A 23333-nucleotide genomic window follows, 5' to 3' on the forward strand; every position below is an offset into this window, starting at 1 on the left:
ATCTTCTAATTCACCTATTCTCTCCTCTGCCATAGCATTTCAATCCATGCTATGGCCACCTGCATTTTATTTTGCACCTCATTTATTGCATTTTTCAGCTCCTCATGACTATTTCTTACCCCTTGATCTCTGTAGCAATAGATTCTCTGCTGTCCTCTATGCTTGTTTCAAGCCCAGAGATTAATTTTATGATGATTATTCTAAATTCTTGTTCCGTTATATTGCTTAAATCGGATTTGATCACTTTGTTAGCTGTCGGTACTTCCTGGAGTTTCTTTTGAGGAGAATTCTTCCATTTCATCATTTTGCGTAGTCCCTGTGGTAGCTCCAAACTGCAGGGCACTTCCCCTGTGCTGTCAGAAGGAACTTGTGTTGGTGGTCGGGGCTGCAGTCGGACCCGATGTCTGCCCCCAGCCCACCGCTGGGGCCACAGTCAGACTGGTGTGTACCTTATGTTCCCCTCTCCCAGGGGCAGGACTCACTGTGGAGTGATGTGGCTCCTGTCTGGGCTGCTTGCACACTGCCACGCCTGTGGTGCTGCTTCAATGGGACCTGGTGTATTAGCCAGGGTGGATCCAAGGTGCACAGGGGTGGGAGGTGTAGGCTTAGCTCACTTTGCCGGCGGTGGTCCCCTGCGGGAGGGGCCCTGCAGCACCGGGAGGGAGGCAGGCCCAGTGGAGGGATGGATCCACGGAAGCACAGCGTTGGGCATTTGTGTGGTGATAGCAAGTTCCGTGACGGGAACTGGTTCCCTTTGGAATATCGCCTGGGGGATGGGAGAGGGAGATGGTGCTTCCCAGGGGGCTTTTTTCCCCTGCCAAGCTGAGCTCTGTCTCCTGGGGCTCAACAACTCTCCCTCCCGGTGTCCTCTTGGCCTACCTGCTCTCTGAGAGCAGAGCTGTTGACTTTTAACCTTCCAGATGTTAAGTCCCATTGGCTGTCAGAACTCACTCCACCCGGCCGCTCTGCTTTTGCAAGCCACACTTCAGGGGCTCTGCTTTGAAGGGCGGGCTGCCCCTCCACCGCCTCAGCTCCCTCCCGCCAGTCCGCATAGCACGTACCGTCTCTCTGCCCTTCCTACCCTCTTCCGTGGGCCTCTTGTCTACGCTTGGCTCCAGAGAGTCCATTCTGCTAGTCTTCTGGCGGTTTTCTGGGTTATTTAGGCAGATGTGGGTGGAATCTAAGCGGGTCAGCAGGATGAGGTGAGCCCTGTGTCCACCTATGTCGCCATCTTCTCCAGACTTCTTCCCAAATCTCTTCTTAAATCATTCTTGCCACAAGCTTCTGTCATCTGGTCCCTCAACTTCTAGGGGAAGTTTAGGTACATTCGTATTGTCGCCCACTCAATCTTCAGAACCCTTTTCACGTTGCAAAACTGAAACTCTTTATCAATTAACTCTTTGTTCATCTTTCTCCCAGCCCCTGAAACAACGACTGTACTCTGTCTCTATGAAATTTAGAGAATTATAGCATTTTTACTACCCAATCTGAACCTTATTTGTAAAAATTTCATAGTTTTATTTTCTTTTTCCTATATTTAATTAGTTGCGTACTTGTGTGTGTGTGTTTTTTTTTTAACTAAATGGTGCTTTTTATTTAAAGAAAATTATTAAGTCACAGTTCAGGTGCACTACAGAGAAAATAATAACTCTAAAGTAAAAATTCAAACACTTATTGACTGTGTTTGGGAATTTATTTGCTTGATTGAGTCAATATTCAGTGATACCTAGCAGGAGTTTAGCAGTGTCCTGGAGAAATGGTTTCCAAAGATCAGGGTCCTTGCCCTGGAGGTTCTTATAGTTTCATGGGGGAGCCAGACCAATCTGTTCAATCTAGGAAGATTTATTAAGTGCCTACAATGTGCCAAAAAATGTTCCAGATGTTTGGGTTACAGCAGTACACAAAATAGACAAATATCCCCGTGTCCCCCAAATCTTATTCCCTCAGAAGCACTAAAGGGTGAACATATTAATAATTTATGGGTCATCTGATCCAGACACATGTCCAGTCTCTGTCAGTAGTATTTGGGGCGGGAATATACCATAACTCCTTGTTATGTACTATGATATTTTTATTCCACCCTCCCCCAAAAGTAAGGTAAAGTAAAGTAAAGTAAGGTAAAGTAAAGTAAAGAAGTAAAGTAAAGTAAAAGTAGAGGCATTAGGATTGAAGAGACGTAATAGGATGTGGTCCCAAAAATGGCACCCCTAGTGTGCCCTAGCAACACAGCCTTGTAATTGTGAGGTAGATCCATGATGTCACTGTGTCCTAGAGGATTCATAAGGGTGGAGGACCAGGGTGACTATCACCCTTCATCCCCAGCTCAGCTAACTACCATCCTCACTACCAAGCTATCTTGAAGTTCTCTTCATTCATTTAAATTCTATTTTGAGTGGTAAGTAAAGTTTTATTATTTCCTTCTATGACACACTACGAATTTCATTTTGGATTTTCTCAGTATTTCATTTTAAGATATTTCCCAAGTGATTCTCTTGCTTTTGTGGGCATATAATATTGATACACAAAAATCATGTCTTTTCGATCAACCAGTGACTCTGTTTATTTCACATCGATTTTAATATGAGATTTGTACTATCTCAGATTTTCCCCATATTGTTCTCCTTTTCTACATGTCCACTGTTCAATATTTGCTTTTTATTATTTTTTTTTAACGTTTATTTATTTTTGAGACAGGGAGAGACAGAGCATGAACGGGGGAGGGTCAGAGAGAGAGGGAGACACAGAATCCGAAACAGGTTCCAGGCTCTGAGCTGTCAGCACAGAGCCCGACGCGGGGCTCAAACTCACGGACTGCGAGATCATGACCTGAGCTGAAGTCCGACGCTTAACCGACTGAGCCACCCAGGCGCTCCAGCGCTCCAATATTTGCTTTTAACGTTATTGAATTTTAAAAGAAAATAAGTCAATTTAACAATGAAACAATTTAGGGGCGCCTGGGTGGCTCAGTTGGTTAAGCATCTGACTATGGCTCAGGTCATGATCTCATGGTTTGTGAGTTCGAGCCTCACCTCGGGCTCTGTGCTGACAGCTCGGAGCCTGGAGTCTGACTAAGATTCTGTCTCCCTCTCTCTCTGCCCCTCCCCCACTCGCACACTGTGTCTCTCTTTCTCTCTTGATAATAAATAAACATTTAAAACTTAAAAAAAAATGCAACAATTTAACAAAACATGCTGGACCAAAAAAAAAATGTATATAAAGTACATTTTAATGCTGTAAAGTATATGTACATATATCCATACCGACACATAGAAACAAAATGGTTGGATAGAGATATGTAAAAATGTTAGTGTTTGCCTGTGATCTATTTTCTTTTCTGTGTGTTTGGAGTTATATGACTCTCTGAATATTGTACCTTTATTATTTTATAGGATACAATGTATACTATTTGGTAGAAAATTAAAGATTCATGTGCTATGTCTTAGGTTGCATATATCAATTATGTGAAAATTCTATTTCTAATTACCTTCATATGAGCCAAAATTAGACTATTTTTTATTCAGTGTTTTTGAGCTTCCATCATATTCTATCCAGTGAAGCTCTGTGAATTCTCAAGCAGCTTTAACCTCTGTTTGTTGAATAAAAAACTAGCTAAGTATTCATATCTGCCTGTGAACCCAATCCCATCATTTGAAGTTTATCTATAATACAGTTTTCCTAAAAAAGTGAATATTGGAAATCTGTGAGACAAAGCTCACAGGTTGATCTGGTAAATCAGTGCATTGCCTCTTATTGACTCTATTAACCTTAGTCTAGTTATGTTCCTTTGCTAAGTCTGTTCCTCGTCAGTTAAATAGGCCTAATAAATCTTATTATAGTTTTATGTGTTCAACACTTGGTGATTGTCAATAATAATCATTCTCTGTACTCCTAATTGATCTTTAACAGAACGAACACATCAGGTTGCAGTGAAAACATTTCTCTTTCTCATGGCAACATATCTGTTGTTGACATTTACAGTTGAACATGGTATGACTAGGAATTTTAAGCACTTCAAATGTAAATGTGAGGTTTGATGTGATGTCATAGAGGAAACTACCAAACAATCCAGCTCCTGCTTTCTGCCTCAGTGTCCCTCTCCATGCTGGGTGTGGGTGGCTGACTAATAAGGACAGCCTGTACTCTGGGGAAGTGAGAGGCACCCACTTAGTCCAAAACAACTGTCAGGACTGTACTCTGGGTAGAACTAGGTGGATGGTGGTGACCACATCCAAGCAATTTCCTCCCTCTGTGTTTAGCAATTTGCACTGTTCTCTGACTACCTCCTGTCCAGTATCACTCAACCAGGAAAGCAGCATTAATAAAGCCTACCATTTGCTGAACACCTACTTAGCATCGGGCACTTAATTCATTTCAGCCACAAATATTGATTAAGAATAATCTATGTGCCAGGCAGTGTTGTTGGAGCAGGGGATGCACCAGTGAACTAAGCAATCTAAAATGCCTGCCCTTGTTGAGTTTTTATTCTAGTGGGAGAGACAATGATAAACAATATAAATAAATCAACAAACGATGAAATGCAGTCAAAAGTAATGTGCTGTTAGAAAAGTAGTGAAAGAAAGGAGGAGTGGGAGTGCTGATTGGTGGGTATGCAGTTTTAAATGGTGTGTTCATGGCCAGTCTTGTTGAGAAGGTGACATTAAGCAGATACTTGAAGACGGTGAGGGATCAGAGAACAAGGGTATGTAGAGGAACAATGCTGCAGGCATTGAGAAGAACCCTACACACTCCTGAAGAGGGAGTGTGTATTCTATGAATCCCAAGAACACTGAGCTGGGCACTGCTGTTACAACTCCGAAATCACACTCTAGTGGGCTTGGGAGAGATACATGATTGTATGAGCAGTTACAGCAAATTTGTAAGTACTTACCTAAGTTAGAGAGAATAAAGGGGACTTTGTCAGCATCTGCCTTTTAGAGAAGTCAGATGTGCTTGCCTGAAGAAGTGCCCTGAACCTCAGAACTGAAGGGATAGAAGTTAATCAGGATGAGGGAAGGAGTTATCCAGACAGAGGCATTAGCGTGACTGCCATTAGGAAGCACATCTCATAACTCTGCCTGTAGGGAAGGTAATTGTCTTAGGCCACCAGCTATTGCATTCTGAAATCCATCTCCACATTTTTATTAGACCACATTTCCCACAGGCTGCTCTCAGTCCATGACTGAGTGTGGCAGTGATAATAAGATAAGACTATTCCTGGGAGGCTGATTTTGTTTCTGTTCCATATGCACTTTATTCCCTTTCTGCCTTTTTCTGCCTTTTTGGTAATATTTTCTGGTTCCATTTTATCTTTTGTTGGCTTATTAGCAATAACTTTGGTTGTTACTTGAGGGTTTGATCTTGAGCTTAAAATGTACTTTTATTTTATCACAGTATACTTTTAAATAAAGCTATGTTTATTTAACTTAATGAGAACATTACATTAATATTTCATTTCCCTCCTCCCAACCTTTGTGGGTTTTTCTCCATACATTTTACTTTTACATATGTTTAAAACAATTTTAATGTTTATTTATTTTTGAGAGAGATAGAGACAGAACACAAGCAGGGGAGGGGCAGAGAGAGAGAGAGAGGGAGACACAGAATCCGAAGCAGGCTCCAGGCTCTGAGCTGTCAGCACAGAACCCGACACGGGTCTCAAACCCATGAACCATGAGATCATGACCTGAGCCAAAGTTAGATGCTTAACCGACTCAGCCACCCAGGTGCCCCTACTTTTACATATGTTTAAATCCCTACATTACATTGTTATTTTTTCATGAAGAGTCAAATATCTTTCAAAGAGTTTAAATAGTAAGAAAAAAAATCTTATACCTCTACCCATGCAGTTACTATTTCAGGTACTTTCCATTGCTTTGCAGAAATCTATGTTCCCATTTGGTGCTGTTTTCCTTCTGCCTGAATGACTTGCTTGAACATTTCTTATAAGGGGAGGTCTGCTGTTGATTAATCCTCTTAGATTCTGTGTATGTGAAAAAGATGTTATTTAAGACATTATTTTGTCATTATTTTTGAAAAAATATTTTCACTGCTTATAGAATTCTAGGCTCAGAGGTTTTCTTTTTGCTTTAGCAAATGTTGCTTACGTTGTCATTACTTGGGTTGTTTCTCAGGAAAAACCCCTCTGGGTAATTAACATTTTTTACCTTTCTGGTTGCTTTAAGATTTTCTCTTTATCACTGGTTTTGAGCAATTTGATTATCATGTGCCTTAGTATAGTTTCCTTCATGTTACTTGTGCTTTATTGAGTTTCTTCCATTTGTGGGATTATAGTTTTCATCAATATGGAAAAACTGGGGGCATTATTTCTTCAAATGTTTTATCTGTCCCCACCTCTTGATCCACTCCTCCAGGGACTCCAATTGCACATATATGAGAGCTGCTGGAAGTTCTCTCACAGCTCACTGATGCTCTGTGAATTTATAAAAACATTTCTTTTTCCTCTTCATTTAATTTTGGATAACTTATATTGCTATCTTTAAACTTCAGTACTTTTTCTGCAATATCTAATGTGCCTTTAATCACACCCAGTGTATTTTTTATCTTTCACATTGTACTTTTCATCTATAGTCCATTTGTGGGTTTGTTTGGGTTTTTTTTTTGGTATTTTACATATCTTGACTTTTTTCAATTTAATTTTTAAAATTTTCATTCCAGTAAAGTGAGAATACAGTATTATATTAGTTTCAGGTGTACAATATAGTGATTCAACTATTCTATATATTACTCAGTGCTCTTAACTTTTTAAACATATGGAATATTGTTATAATAACTGTTTTACTGTTCTTATCTGCTATTTTTAACTTCTGTGTCAGTCTGGGATATTCTCAATTGACTCATTTATCATCCCATTATGAGTTGAATTTTCCCGCTTATTTGCATGCCTGCTAAGTTTTGATTGAATGTATGATAATGGATGCTACCTTATCGAATGATGGATATTACTGTGATGCTAAAATTATTCTTGTGCTTTTTCTACTATGCAATTAAATTACTTGGAAACACTTTGATTCTTTGGGTCTTCCATTTAGGATTTAGTATAACTGGAGCTGTAGATGGAGCAGTAGATGGCTAATTATTCTCCATGACCAAGAAATGATCCTTCTGAGTACTCTACCTAACATCCCATAAATCCTGAGGTTTTCCAGCCTGGCTGTTGGGAACAGGTACTTTTCTAATTTCTGTGCAAGTACTAAATATTGTCTTCTCTAATCCTAGCACATGATTCTTTCTCTGTCCTCAGAAATTACCTCACACCCAGGTGTTGACGGGAACCCTCTTATGATCCTATAGATTTTACATTTAAATCTTGACATATATTCCTAACCTACCCTCCAGTCACACCAGCAGTGTATGAAAATAATGTTTATCCCTCAACTTCTCCAATATTTTTTGTGTATTCACTTATTTATTTGTTCATTCGTTCATCTATTTACTTATGTTTTAATACTATTCGGTGGAACTAGAGCAGCACCAGGTCTGGGGATACTTACTCCCCACTACTGACAAAAGACTCTTCTGAGTACTAATCCAGTTACCCATGTATCCCTAGGTTTTCCAGTCTTACTGATTTAACAGGCACAATTACCACCTACTCCAAGCACTAGGCACTGTTCCTTCTAATCCTTTCAGATGGTACTTTCCCCGGCATCACATACATGTGCTTAATACATGAGGGAGACCTTTTGACCCCTAAGGTTTTCTCTCATTGCAGCTTTCTCCTCTCTGGTATCTTTTGAACACTAGTTGCCTTGATCTCTCAGAAACTCAGTTCTCTCTTCTCAACTCAGAAAGTCCACTGGCTCCATCTGGGTCCCCCACCCACCCACGTGCTGTAGCCTGAAAACCTTCTCTAAGCAGTCATTGTTCACATCTCTTTTGTTTCTTCTCTCTCAAGGATCACCGTCCTTCACATTACCTGATATACAAGGGTTTGCCAGCAAATGTTTTATATATTTGGTCTGTTTTTTCATTGTTACAAGTGGGAGTTCAAAGTTAAATATACCATTTTGGCTAGCAATACAAGTAGATAGCCAATTGTGACACAAGGACTCGCCCCCACCCCAGTGACTTTGCAAACTCTACTTAGAACTGATGTGTTGGGACACCTGGGTTGGTTAAGCGTCTGACTTTGGCTCCAGTCATGATCTTACGGTTTGTGAGTTCAAGCCCCGTGTTGGGCTCTGTGCTGACAGCTCAGAGCCTGGAGCCTGCTTCAGATTCTCTCTCTGCCACTCCCCCACTTGTGAGCTCTCTCTCGCGCTCTCTCTCCCTTTTTCTCTCTTTCTCTCAAAAATAAATAAATAAACATTAAAAAAAAGAACGGCTATGTAGTCAAAGATGCTTTTACCCAACTTTTATTCCTTCTCTGTTCTTCACTAGAGTTCAGACCAGAATAAGGTTCTAAAGGCTCTCCTAGCTTCCCCTGAATTCATGCTTTCTCTCACAGATGTTTCCCCTAATAAATTTTTTGCACATTGAATTCTGTTTTAACATCAGCTCCTCCCAGGTTCTGAACTAATGCAAAAGTAAGATACTCTGATCCACAAGAGGGATATGTTCTTTGCGATGATAATATTTTCTCTACAGAGGCTATGTCTTATTTACTGAGTGTGGCCTGAAACCTTAAGTTTTAAATGCATATTACCCTGTCCATGGAACTAGTCTATTTTATTCAACCAAACCTTTATGGATGTATATTTAAGTTCTTTCCGGTTCTACACCTTTTCAAATATAGCTAGGGTAAATATCTTTGTTCAGAAAGCTTTGTACATCAATCTGATCATTTGATTAGAAGACATTTTTAAAAAGAAAATGTATGGACCCTATGGAGTTTACATTTAAATCTTGATGCATATCCCTAGCCTGCCTCTCAGTCTCACTAAGAGTGTATGAAGGTAAGTGTTATCTCTCATTCTTTCCAACGTTATATATTTACTTACTTCTGCTTAGTAGTATTTATCAAGGGATGAGATTAAAAAGGAATTAAACAGGTCTCAGAGTTTATACAATAATCTTGTTCTATGGATAATTATGTCTCCCTTGTAACTGAAGCTTTCCTGCACTTCAGACTTCAGGGAGTGAGTATGTCTTGAATCAAACGTGACTTTGTCGTGGTTCCCACAACCACTCAGTAAAACATTTGGATTTATTGTGCCTGTCCCCCTAGGAAACACCTCACAGCACAGATGTGTCTCCACTGACTCTGGCTTTGAGGAAAAGCATATCTGAAGCAGAATTCCAGCCCCATCACTTACTAACTGTGTCTGTGACCTTAAGCAAGCTGCTGTACCTCTGGGTGCCTCAGTTTCTGGTACATAATTGAGGGTCAGGAGGTGTGAGAGGCATAGGCAAGTTTTGAGCCCTGGTCAAAGACTTAAACATAGCACCTGAGGTTCCATTCACCTGTGAAGATGAGGCTCTGAGACCCAATCCTTCTCCTCCTGCTCTCCCCAGAAGGAAACATATGAGGCTGCAAACAGCCTAGTTATGGTCTAAAAGATGCCATTAATGCCAGGCTTGGGAAAGTCACACATGAGTGAGGAGGGGAAAAATGCCAGGACTCCTGACAATCTCCTTTAGTTTCACAGCACTCAGTGATTGCAGGGGTAAGATCATTCCAATTCATAAGGGCCGGTACAAAAACATCTAGGGATTTTACAAACCAGTTGTTAGATTGTCAGCAGCTTGAAATCAGTAAAGGCAGGAGTGTTTACATGACAGAAATTAGCCAACATATGTTACAGTCTGGTGCATTCTCCCCTCCCCCTACCAGAACCAGTTTACCAGTGCACTACCAATGTGCAAAAGTCGATGGGGTTGGTGCCACTTGTATGCTTTTCTCTTAGTTTACCTATCTAAAACACTCACTTTATTTCATCCTTGGGTGAGTTGTTTAAGTAGAGGTAAAATAATATATTGTAAAAGTAAGGATCTAACACCCATAGTTTATTCTGTAGCCTATTGTACCATCATTCAGGTCCCCACCTTTAAATGAACATTGTAGAAACTGGCACACCTTGGGTGGGTTTAAGGAACCTGTTGGGGAATCCAAAGGTCATGGATGAAGTTTGTCAAAGTCACTGGGAGGGTTCCCAGCAGTCAACAGAGGACTTAACTTTGTCTCCCTGGTGACAAACAGCCACCAGAAATAAACCACTAGAGAGAACTAGAATAACTTAGTTAAGACTCACTCTTGACATAGCAGAAAACATAATTAAATTAGTTTAACTTGTGATAAGAAATTATGTCAGAGAAACAAAAGTCCACTGCAGAGTAGTTATATACATGATTAACTTCATAAGTCAATGATGCCATAAAGTAACAAACTCCATATTTCTGAGCTTCTATTCTCACTGGATGGGCTTCTCCTAAGTCCAGATCTCCTTGTGGTACAGAAATTGTTGTCACAGGTCCAGGCACCATATCCAGACACATCAGCATTCGATGGAAAACAAAGGTCTGACCCTTACCGTGTGTATGGTATTCTGAGTAAGGAAGCCTTTCCCCCCAAAGCAGAGCTCTCAGACTGCATTTCCAATCATCTTATTTCGAACTTGAATAAAATGTTGATATATTTGTAGTTTTACAAGGAATGTCTATCATATTTCATCTATTAAAAATTAAATTTATTAGCTACACTCTTCTATTTAACATTTAATCTTTGTTGGATGAACAGGATTTGATGTATGGTTTTACATTTGATTATTTCTCCCTCCTAACATCTGATATTTAACTATGGCACTAGATATATAAAACATCATCCCAGATTATGTTAGGATCTAGGATTGAAGAGAGGGAAAGACAGCATGATCTCTGACCTCAAGGAGCCAACTAGTCTGTTGGGAGACATTCAATAAAACAAGCACTGACAAGAAACTGTGATAAGTGTTTTCTATTAGAGAGAAGATAATTGTATGGACTTGTCTGCACTTAGCAGGAAATGACCTAATTCCAGAGGGTGAGAGAAAGCCTCCTGAGAGTGAAGGTAACTAGCAATCAGCCAGATTAAGATGGAGGAAATCATTCCTGACAAAGGATGTATGAGGTTGTGCACAAGAGCAAGTATGAGGTTGTGGAAATTAGAGCACAGGCCATGTGATGAATAGAAAGAGGATGTAATTTGGCTGAAACATAGCATGTGGGATGCTGACTCAAGATACTGCATGAAACATAGTGAGCTTTACTGAATATTTATTGAGTTAATTACTTTTTTATAATATCACTGATTGGAAGAACAGTCTCTAAATTCTTAGGTCAGTACTGATGGATTATTTCCATAGGCATCTGTCTTTAACAGTTCCTCAGACTTTTAAGGATGCCATATTATATTTGACATTTGTTTCCTTAGTCTTCTAGAACCAACAGTTTCTCTTAGGAGCCCTGGTTCCATTTATTAGAAAATGGTATAAAGTAAAAAGACTAAGACCTGGATGCTGGGTTTGCTCATTATGACTAATAATACAAAACTCTCCAAAACAGGATAATAATTGCCAAACTGGTGGATTTTTGTGTCCCATGTTTACAGGAGAAAAGTAGAGTCTGGATAAAGAATGTCACTGTAATATGTCTTTCACTCTATGTTTAATCATTAATATGCTTCATTATTATTGGTTTCATCCCCATTAGAAAATAAGGATATTTCTCTACATTAAAAAAAAAAAAAACAAACTAATTTTTTATGACCCTCCCTGTTCTTTCTTCTCCTTCCACCACTTTTTTTCAGCTTGACAGCTTTTGGCTGCAGTCTTTTTTCTTATTAATTTCAAGCAAACTGAGAACCTTGAGTTTCAATTTCCTGTCCAGCCCTGAGATTCAAAGGTAGCTTTGAGCTGAGACTATTCGTCCATGGATCCTCCACGTAAAGTTACCCCACCTTTTAATTCTGATTCATTGCTGATTCCACCAAAAGAAATGTCCCAGAAACTTACATCAACTTCCCAATCATCTTTCTCCAAAGTGCAAAACCTGGATCGTATTAACTTTAGCCCCAGTTTTAATAGCAACTACCTCACCCCTCTACCAGAGGAAACGATCCAACAGCAATACAGAGATGAGATGAGCCAACATGAGAGGCGGTGGGAGAAGTCAGCGTTCCCTCAGAGGAAAAAGACATTCATGGAGAACATGAGACAGAAAAGTTACTATCACATGGCACCTTATCGGGTTGAAAGGGAAGGAAAGATCTATTTCTCACATGATAGAGATCAGAATAAGTGTAAATGCCATTATTGCCTCATTCAAAGGGAAGCTATTTCCGGGAACTCTAAAGGGCAAAATGCATCCTCTTGGAAAATGCTAGTAGAAGGCTTTAGCCACTTGAACATCAACTCTGATACCACAGAGTCCCGCTGTCCATCAGAAAAGCTTCCACAGGAGTAGAAAAGAAAGAAGAGCCATCAATAGAGGGAGAAGAAAATCAAACAATTCCTCAGAGGCTCTGAAAACAATAATTGAAATAAACCGAAACTCATCCTCATGTGATGAGATCAGAATTAATTCAGATGTGTGAATATTGATTTTTATCCAAGTCCTTGGGTGGAACTTTTTGGGAAGCAAATAATTAGGGATGGTCACTAGGAGAAGCAAGATCCAATGTCTGGCAAAAAATCATATTACAAAGAAACAATGTTTCAGTGATTTTAGGGTGATTCTGGGGCATGCTGGGAGCAAACTACTCTGAGGCTGGGAAGATGGTTAAACAATGGCTTTTAATCTGCCATTATTTCGTTTTCATGATGCAACTTGCTTTTTCCCTCCTGGGATCTTTTTTTCTCTTATATATTGTCATTAAGGTATAAAGGACCCATGTAGTGTGAATGTCTGGCTGGTTGCAAAGTGCTTTTGTTCTGTTTTATGGGTTGGCCACAAGAAAAAGCACTGTGTCTGATGAAATGCATGTGTGTTTTGGAATTCTGAAGTTAATGATAAGATGAGATCCACATCTAAAGTTTTGAATTAAAAGAATGTGTTGTAAAGGGATGTGTGAATAGAGCTTGTGGGCTTCACACTGAATTGTTTTGGTAGAACATACTTACCAAGAAGCAAGTATAGGTAAATATTTTATGCTTCTTTAAAATTGAGTATTAATCTTCCCTATGAAAAAAAATTCTAATGTGTTGCCTCAATTGTCAGCACCAATTACCTGTGTATATAAATAAGCCTATCATTCAAAGTCAGATATTTTATTCAGTATTGCCTGGCTCATATTTTGTCAAGGGACACTACATATGTAGATTTAGAGTAGAGGTGTAGGAAAGAGGTTTTGAAACATTTGCATTACTCTTTGGGATACCATAGTCAGGATGGCGTGAGGAGCAACCATGCCATTGGATGGACCAACTTCTCCATCTGGGTAGCAATGGGAAGCAGAATATCCTGCCTGGAGTGTAAGCATCTGCATGTTGTTCAGTTACCACTGGCTTAGGCACTCCATGATACGTTCTTCACTCTCAGGTGCTCCTTCTATGTTTAATATGAACAATACTCCCATGCCTGCTGTAGGGAATTAAAAGCAGAATCATGTTGTTTGTACTTCTCCCAAAATTATGACAGAGATTAGAGATGTGGTTTGGGTTTTCATGATATGAAATTAGCTACATTTCTCAACTTCGTTCCTGTAGAAATTTCTGACAGTACCCCACCACAGAACATAACATTCTGTTAATGGGAAAACTACCTTAGCTCTGGAGCTATCTCCTTTCCTACGCAGTCTTCAGCAATGTGACTCAGTAAAATCCATGATATTTTCACACATGGAAATTACTTCAAGACTTACCAATTAACAGGGACTGGATTCCAGTTTTGTGATTGCACCAGAGAGTATGGGAGTTAAACTAATCCTATATGGTTTATACCACAATTCAAGGGGACAATGTAAAAAAACAAAAACAAAAGTTTATACAGTTAGAATTTCATAGCCTACTTTCCTTATGTAATTCAGATGAATATTTGAGAGAAATAAAATAGTTTGTTTGCTTCATTTGAACCTGGCAATACTCTAAGTGTTTACAGGTACATGTACATTTAGATATAGAACTAATCTGCAACTGACCCAAAACAAAGTAGGGTTTTGGGTATAGATATTGACATACTTCTGCTAAAATTGGTATGTGAATGCAATGAATAGCAAACACAAGCTTGAAGAACAAAGTTATTTATATTACATATGTATCAGTTATCAAGCCTTACTAGATAGAAGTCTGTACTAATTCAGATGATTCCGTATCAGCATAAGAACAGACAAATAGAGTAGTGGAAGAGAATAGAAAGTCCAGAAACACTTCCAGATTAAACACTATAGATATATATTCCCCTGTAATTCAGTGGGGCAACATTATTTCAATGTGGAAAAAATGAACTTTGATCACTACCTTACAGCATACAAAACATTAATTTAAAATTGTTTGGGGCGGGGCACCTGGGTGGCTCAGTCAGTTAAGCATCCAACTTCAGCTGGGGGTCACGATCTCGCGGTTCATGGGTTCAAGCCCCATATCAGGCTCTGTGCTGACAGTGCAGAGCCTGGAGCCTGCTTTGGATTCTGTATCTTCCTCTGTCTCTCTGCCCCTCCCCCGCTCTCTCTCTCTCTCTCTCTCTCTCTCCCTCTCTCTCTTAAAATAAATAAATAAATAAATAAACATTTAAAAAATTAAAAATAAATAAATTAAAATAAAATGGTTTGGGGCACCTGGCTGGCTTAGTCAGTATAGCATGTGACTATTAATCTCTGAGTCTTGACTTCAAGCCCCACATTGGATGTGGAGTTTACTTAAAAAAAAAAAAAATGATAAAATGGTTTATCAAACTAAACTTGAAAACCAAATCAGTAACATTTTTAGAAGAAAACAATATATCTTTGTGACTTTAAGCATACAAAGACTTTTAAAGAGGATATAAAAAGCACTACCTATAAAATCAAAATTTGATTAATTGTCCTTAACAAAATTAACAATTTTAAGAGGTTAGGAAGATGGCTTGTAGGAGGACCCTAAGCTCACCTTGTCCCATGGATATAACTAGATAATACATCAGTGTATACAACTAGATAATACATCTGTGTAAACAGCCCAGGTAATGACCCAAAGATTCGCAGAACAAACCCTACAAATAAAGATGAGGTCACATAAAAGAGGGTATAAAGGGCAGCGATGTGGGGGAGAGTTAAACACTATGGGTCTGGCCACCGAAGGGAGGAAGTCTTGGGTGCAGAGAAGGGTAAGAGATAGACTTTCACATTGGGGAGCCCACAAAGGGAAGATGAATCCCCATAACATTTGGCTTTGAAAGTGAGAGGGGCCAAATTTTATGAGTTCTTACAACCAGTGGGACTTAAGCCTGTAATTTTAAAAATCAGCAGGCTAGGTTCTGGGAGAGCCCAGAGGGTGTTAGGAAGCTGAGTCCTTGCCCTTAAAGAGACAGCATGACAAAGAGCATGTGGAGAGCCACTGTAGAAGCAGCAGTTCAAAAAATGGGACATACAAGAGGGAGAGTTATTTGTTTATCTCAGTGTTGGCCCTGGAGAGGCAGGACTCACAGGGAGACCCCTCCAGTAACAAAGTTGGCAGGCAGCATTTCCCTCCCCCTGCCTCAGCATAAACACATGGCCACCTGCAGAAACCATTGCAGAGCTGACACTAGCTACCTAACTTGGTTACATCAAGGCCCTCCTCCCAACCTTTCAGCAGACCCACCATTTCCAGTCATGCTTGCCTCAGTCCCAGCATTGCCGGTCCCCTCCCCCAGAAAAATGATGTAAACCTCAACAATACCATGTCTCCTGACCTGTACCTTTTGTGGGGCCTCAGTCCTGGCTGTAGTAGCTGGTCACTTCCTGGGGAAGACATGAACACCTTGTTAAAGCTTCATCTGCTGCCCACATGCACTTTCAAAGTGTCTCTGGCTAGCCCCTGTCTCCACAGCAGCTGCTGCATGTCCCCTGTGGAAGAGACCAGCACACAGCCTGTGGGCACCGTGTCCCCACCTGCATGCACTTTACTAAGTGACCATGGCTACTCTCTGAAGTGACTGCAAGTTCTCTGTGGAAGAGGACCAGTACCACCTTGTAAACAGTGCCTGCCCCACCCATTACTTTCAAGAACAGAGGGCCTTCCTGACTTTCCTAATGCACAGAAACAGACACAGATAATTATTCAAAATGAGGAGACAGAAGAATATGTCTCAAATGAAAGAACAGGACAAAAATACATCAAGAGACCTAAGTGAAACAGATATAAGTACTATACCTGATAGAGAATTTAAAGTTATGATTATAACCATACTCGTTGAACTTGAGACAAGAGTGGAGGACCTCAGTGAGACTCTTAACAAATAGATAAAAAAGAACCAAGCACAGATGAAGAACAAAATAAATGAAATTAAAAATACAATTGAAAGAATAAATAGCATCCTAGAGGAAGCAGAGGAGCAAATTACCAACCTGAAAGACAGAATAATGGAAAGTAATCAAGCTGAGGAGGTAGAACAAAAATTTACGCAAAGTGAGGATAGATTTAGGAAACTCGGTGACTCCACGAAGCATAATAATATTTTCATTATAGAAATCTCAGAAAAATAAGAGAGAAAAGAGGGCAGAAAATTTATTTGAAGAAATAATAGCTGAAAACTTCCTTAATCTGGGGAAGGAAACAGATATCCAAATCCAGGAGACACAGAGATCCTCCAACAAAATTAGCCCAAGGAAGTCCACACCAAGACACATTAGTAATAAAAATGGCAAAAAGTAGTGATGAAAAAAATTTAAATCGCCAAGAGAAAAGAAGACAACTGTACACGAGGGAAACCTCATAAGGCTCTCAGTGGATTTTTCAGCAGAAATTTTGCAGGCCAGAAGACAGTGGCATGATATATTCAAAACGCTGAAAGGGAAAAACCTGCAGCCAAGAATACTCTATCCAGCAAGGCTATCATTCAGAAGAGAACGAGAGATAAAGAATCTCTCAGGCAAACAAAAAATAAAGGAGTTTATGATCACTAAGAAAGTACCTCAACAAAAATTAAAGGGGACTCTGACTGGAAAGGAAAGACCATAAGTAAGAGTATAGGAAGCAGGAAGCACAAAAGCAGCAAAAATACATACATCTGTAAAAATCAGTCAAAAGATTCACAAAATAAAAGGATGTGAAATATGACACCATATACCTAAAACATGAGGCGGAGAGAAGTAAACAACGGATTCAGGCATAAGTGACCATAAACTTAATATAGACTGCCATATACAGAAGATGTCATATATAAACCAAATGGTAACAACAAATCAAAAACTAGTAATAGATATACAAAGAATAAAGAGAAAGAAATCCAAGTATATCACTGGGGAAAGCCAGCAAACCATGAAAGAGAGCAAGAGAATAAAGCATCAGAGAAAAACTACAAAAACAACCACAAACCAAGTAGCAAAATGGCAATAAATACATAACTATTAATGATTATTTTGTTTTTAAAATAAGCTTATTTATTTTGAGAGAGAGAGAGAGAGAGAGAGAGAGCAGGGGAGGGGCAAAGAGAGAGGGAGAGAGACAGAATTCCAAGCAGGTTCCACACTGTCAGCGTGGAGGCTGATGCAGGGCTCAAACTCATGAACCACGAGATCATGACCGGAGCCTAAATCAAGAGTCAGATGCTTAACTGACTCAGCCTCTATTAATAATTACTTTGAATGTAAATGGAATAATTGCTCCAATCAAAAGACATAGGGTGACAGAGTAAATTTAAAAACTTAAGACCCATCTATATGTTGCCTACAAGAGACTCATTTCAGACTGAAAGCCATGTGCAGATGGAAAGTGAGGGGATGGAGAAACATTTGTCGTGCAAATGGATGTGAAAAGAAAGCCGAGGTGGCAATACTTATATCAGAAAAAATACTTTTTTTAATTTAACATTTATTTTTGAGAGACAGAGAGAGTCAGAGCATGAGTGGGGGAGGGGCAGAGAGAGAGGGTGACAGAATCTGAAGCAGGCTCTAGGCTCTGAGTTGTCAACACAGAGCCTGACACAGGGCCCGAACTCACAGACCACGAGATCATGACCTGAGCTGAAGTTGGACATTTAACCAACTAAGCCACCCAGGTGCCCCCAGAAAGAAAAGACTTTAAAGGAAACACTGAAACAAGAGACAAAAAAGGACACGTATAATCATAAGGGGGGAGGGGGCAATTGAACACAAAGATGTAACAATCGTAAATATTTATGAACCATATGGGAGTATCCATATGTAAAACAGTTAATAACAAATATAAAGGAACAAATCAATAGTAATACAATAATAGTAGAAGACTTTAGCACCCCACTTGCATCAATGGACAGATTATCCAAACAGAAACTCAACAAGGAAACAGTGGCTTTGAATGAAGCATTGGACCAGATGGATTTAACAGATATATTTTAAACAGTACATCCTAAAACAGCAGAATATACATTCTTTTCAAGTGCACCAGGAACATCTCCAGAATAGATCACATAATTAGGCCACGAAACAAGTCTCAGCAAACACAAGAAGATTAAGGCATATCATCCATATTTTCTGACCACAGTGCTATGAAACTAGAAATCAACCACAAGAAAAAAATCTGGAAAAACCACAAATACATAGAGGTTAAATAACATGCTACTAAGCAATGAACGGGTCAATCAAGAAATCAAAAGTTACATGGAGACAAATGAAAATGGAAACATAATGGTCCCAAATAATTGGGATGCAGCGAAAGCAATTCTAGGAGTAAAGTTTATAGCTAAACAGACCTCAAGAATAAAAAAAAAAAAAACAAACAAACCCTCAAACAATCTAACTTTACAGCTAAAGGAGCTAGAAAAAGGAGAACAAAAAAATAGTAAAATAATAAAGATTAGACTAGAAGGAATAAAATAAAATAGCTGATGGGGATAAAAGAATACACTTGTGATGAACACTGGGCGTTATTGAAGTGTTGAGCCACTAAATTGTACACCTGAAGCTAATATTACACTATATGTTAACTAGCTGGAATTTAAATCAAAACTTTAAAAAAATTAAATTTAAAACTTCTTTAAAAAAATATGTAAGAATGGAAACCTGTGCACAGTTTACTATCTACACTAACAAGAGTTTATATTTCACTGGCTTCATCAACATAACTACACTAATCCAGGAAACTTTTGCCTAAAAAGATAAAGATTGCAAGTAACTTACTTGTTTATCATAGGAATTACCTTAAAGACCCATCAACTCTTCAATAAAAATTCCCAAATGACATTTTTCAAACCCATGAGTTTTTTAACTGTTTATCTTAAAATTCTTGACTTAATATGTCCAGCAAACCCAAACCATTCTATCACAATTCTTACTCGATGCTAATTACACCCTCCTCCTATATTGCAAGATCTGCTTTACACCAGTCTTCAAGACCTGTGTGAGTATCTCTCCTGCCTGCCACCTCTGAGACTCCACTAAGGCTCTGCCCAGGAAATGATCTCCCTGATAGTGTCATGCAACAAAGTCAGCTTTCCTTACAAGTAGTTTGACTGATATTTGGGGATTACAGTATGTGAAGAACATAGTCACCACTGCTGTACACCATGGGACAGTGGACTAGGCCTAAATCTTAAGGTCAATATATATGGATATTTCTGAACCATTCACTGACTGAATGATCACAGGTACACACAGAGAAATCAGTTACCAATCTAGAGGTTTAAATGTACAGAAACACAAGCAAAAAAGTAAACAGGTGTGAATATATTTATTGTAAGGAAGCAAATTCATTGCAAACATAACAGAAAACCCAGAAGCAGAGAAGAAAATGATTAATCAAAGCATGTATGAAATAGGTATTAAGTTCCTTAATATCTATTTCTGTCACAGCCATCTTTCTTTTTTTTTTTAAGGAAATTAATGATATTTCTTTTAATTTTTATTTTTGAGAGCTAGAGCATGAGCAGGGGAGGGGCAGAGAGATGGGGACAGAGGATCCAGAGCACTGACAGCAGCGAGCCCCATGTGGGGCTTAAACTCAGGAACCGTGAGATCATGACCTGAGCCAAAGTCCCACACTCAGTCAGCTGAGCCACCCAAGCACCCCTGTCAGAGCCATCTTTCTGAGACATATTCTCCCCTAAGCATAACATGGGGCTGTCTGTCCCCAAAGTTTCTGGATGCATAAGAAATATTGGCCGGGAGGAAAAAGCACTCTTTAAGCCCCCTTTCTCACCCTCAGGAGACCGTGTGTTTCCTGGTCTAGACAGTACCAGAGGAAAAACCTCAAACACATTGCACATGCCTAAGTCATTGTGCATGCCTATTGGAGCCATGGCCACTGCTGCTGATACCCATTGCTGTGCATGTCCCTTTGCAGTATATGCACCTTGCTGCTCTAGTTTACCGAGCAGAGCTGAGGCAGAGGCGATCGTGTTCCTTCCATCTTGATTCTAACCAAAGACTCAACTGGTAGGTCCACAGTTCAGTACTTCCAGGAGATTAAGTGTGAGTGAGTACGAGGAGGGAGCCTGCAGGCCTCAGGCTGGTCAGAGTAGCATGGTCTGTGCTCTTCCTCCAAGGAAGAGGATCCTCAAGATCTTTGTCCTTCTCCTCACAGGCATCACAGCCACCAAGGCCCTTATCGTTGTGGTGGGGCAGGGACAGGGGAGGATGGTGGGCTGCAGAGAAGGGGTCAGATGAATACATGGCGAGTTTTGATGTTATTTGAGGTATCTGAGTCCTGGAAACACCTGGAACTGTCAGCAGAGAAAGCGCAGAGGCCAGAGTCCTCAGTGGGACCCTGGGTGGGAAGCGGGCCAGGCGGTATAGAAAAGGTCTGGAAATGGGGAACGCTGCGGGGTTATAACTGTGTCATCAAGGTTTGTAGTGCACTGTGCAGGGTGTCAAGGGAAGAGCGGGCTCACTAGTCAGTATCGCAACTAGACACCTGAGCCCTTGTAGTGCGAAGACGGCCATAGGCAATACACAAAAGATTGTGCTTTCTATGTTCCAACAAAACATTTAAGGAAGAAAAATGGGCCTAGTACAATCAAAAAGAATGAAATATTGCCTTTCGCAACTACGTGGATGGAACTAGAGGGTATTATGCTAAGCGAAATTAGTCAGAGAAAGACAAATTATCATATGACTTCATTCATATGAGGACTTTAAGAAACAAAACAGATGAACATAAGGGAAGGCAAACAAAAATAATATAAAACAGGGAGGGGGACAAAAACATAAGAGACTCTTAAATATGGAGAACAGAGGGTTGCTGGAGGGGTTGTGGGAGGGTGGATGGGCTAAATGGGTAAGGGGCATTAAGAAATCCTGAAATCATGTTTGCACTATATGCTAACTAATTTGGATGTAAATTAAAAAAAATAAAATTTAATTTAAAAAAAGAAAGAAAAATGGGCCTAGTAAATGTGAGTGTGACAAAAGTAATAGTGACTCAAGTTTGAACTTTCAGCGGTATTTTCCCAAATGTCTTCATCATGAGGAATCCAAATGTGAAACCAATCCTCACCTTTTACCTATGCTTAAGGCTATCTTACTGTCAGCTTGGCTAATGTAAATGGTCTTTCAAATCCCTATGTTTGGTGTTACTACAAACCATATACACATATTCTTACCCTGGGTTGATTTTGGAAGTATTTGCTAAATAAATCAATCAATCAATCAATAAATAAATAAAACATTTAGCCATGGTACTGGTATAGCTATCCTCTTAAATACAGTTTCCAAATACCAATATTCTACTTTCATTTTTAATTTCATTTATTTATTTTGATGGGGGGAGGGGCCAAGAAAGAGGGAGAGAGAAAATTCCAAGCAGGCTCCATCCACACTGTCAGCACAGTGCAGGGCTTGATCTCATTAATGGTGAGATCATGACCTGAGCTGAAATCAAGAGTCAGATGCTTAACCAACTGAGCCACCCAGGTGCACCATCAATATTGTTCTTTCAGTGTGAAATATGAGTGGGTGTGTAAGATCAGCGTCCAAATCTAAACAAATAGGAGATAATCAAGGGTCTTTCCAGCCTGTTGAAACTGGCTATGAGTACTTTAATATTTGGTGTTTTCCATTGCCAGAAATTTATTTTTCTGAAAATTTTGTTGAATTACTATGGATACAGTGATAAATTTCCCCATACTGATGAAGGGAAGGCAACACTGATTAAGAAAAATTCCATTCTGGCTTCGCCTGTGGAAATACACCCTATGGCTTTTTTTCATGCTTATCAACAACAGAACACACACATCCATCTCAGCATAGTTTCAAATAACCAAAGTCCTTATGAGTACATCCTCTTGGAGTAGCCACTCTGTGGGAAGAGTAACTTCCTTTAAAAAACAGTATATAGTATCGTGTTTGATAAATGGCTTTAACTTATTTATAATTACATATATAAATGTAGAATGTAGAGGCACCTGAGTGGCTCAGTCGGTTAAGCATCCAACTTTGGCTCAGGTCATGATTTCACGGTTTGTGGGTTCAAACCCCGTGTCAGGCTCTGTGCTGACAGCTCTGAGCCTGGAGCCTGCTTTGTATTCTGTATCTCCCTCTCTCTCTGCTCTGCACCCTGCTCTCTCTCTCTCTCTCTCTCTCTCTCTGTCTCTGTCTCTGTCTCTCTCTCTCAAATAAATAAACATTTAAAAGTTTAAATGTAGAATGTGTATTTCTATTCTCAGCATGTAGTAACAACAAAACTTTTTATCTACACACACACACACACACACACACACGCACGCACACACACACACACCTAGGCCCAGCAGACTATTGATGAGCGACCTCAAATAAGAGGAGCCATGAACTGAGAATCAGTATATTATACCTGAGCAAGAGAAAGAAGTTAAAGAAGCATGTGTGGTTCGAGGTGAAGGGAAAGGGAAGAAGAAAGCAGGAGCCGTATGTGTGCATTATGCATTATGACATATGCAGGAGGAAAGAAAACATTAGAAAAGAATCTCACAGCTTTCTGAAAATTGCCTGAAAATGTGAAGAGATTACAGTGTGCAGCTTCATGCAGTAATGCACTTTAGGATTTAATTGGTGCTCTTGAAAAATGCAGTCCTTACTAAATCAGAGGAAAATGTTTACTTTTAACTACAAAAATGTACATTGTTTCACTATTTTAATTTGTTCTTCTTAAAACACTGTTGTGTGGCCTTCTCAGCCATTGCATCAGTAGTGAACTCAACTTTTTACAGTACGTGCAGAGTGCCAAGTCAACATACCTTGGCTGTAAGTAATGCAGGGCTAGACTTTCCCACATTCAGCTGTTTCTGGATTGTATCTCTTGTCTATCTCTAGACCCTACCTGAAGGGCAGT

At 39.6% G+C, this 23333-nt stretch overlaps 1 long non-coding RNA gene and 1 other non-coding gene across 2 annotated transcripts; both read left to right on the forward strand.

Moving 5' to 3' along the window:
- Nucleotides 1–1695: 1695 nt before the first annotated feature.
- On the forward strand, nt 1696–12516 carry LOC128774489 (uncharacterized). The gene is made up of 2 exons (XR_008419034.1): nt 1696–2395; nt 11765–12516. It is a non-coding gene; the product is annotated as an uncharacterized LOC128774489 (long non-coding RNA).
- On the forward strand, nt 2953–3037 carry TRNAH-AUG (transfer RNA histidin (anticodon AUG)). The gene has a single exon. It is a non-coding gene; the product is annotated as a tRNA-His (tRNA).
- Nucleotides 12517–23333: the final 10817 nt, after the last annotated feature.

The sequence above is a fragment of the Panthera pardus genome, unplaced genomic scaffold (genome assembly GCF_024362965.1).
Source record: "Panthera pardus isolate Hobbes unplaced genomic scaffold, ASM2436296v1 HiC_scaffold_325, whole genome shotgun sequence".
NCBI classification, from domain to species: domain Eukaryota; kingdom Metazoa; phylum Chordata; class Mammalia; order Carnivora; family Felidae; genus Panthera; species Panthera pardus.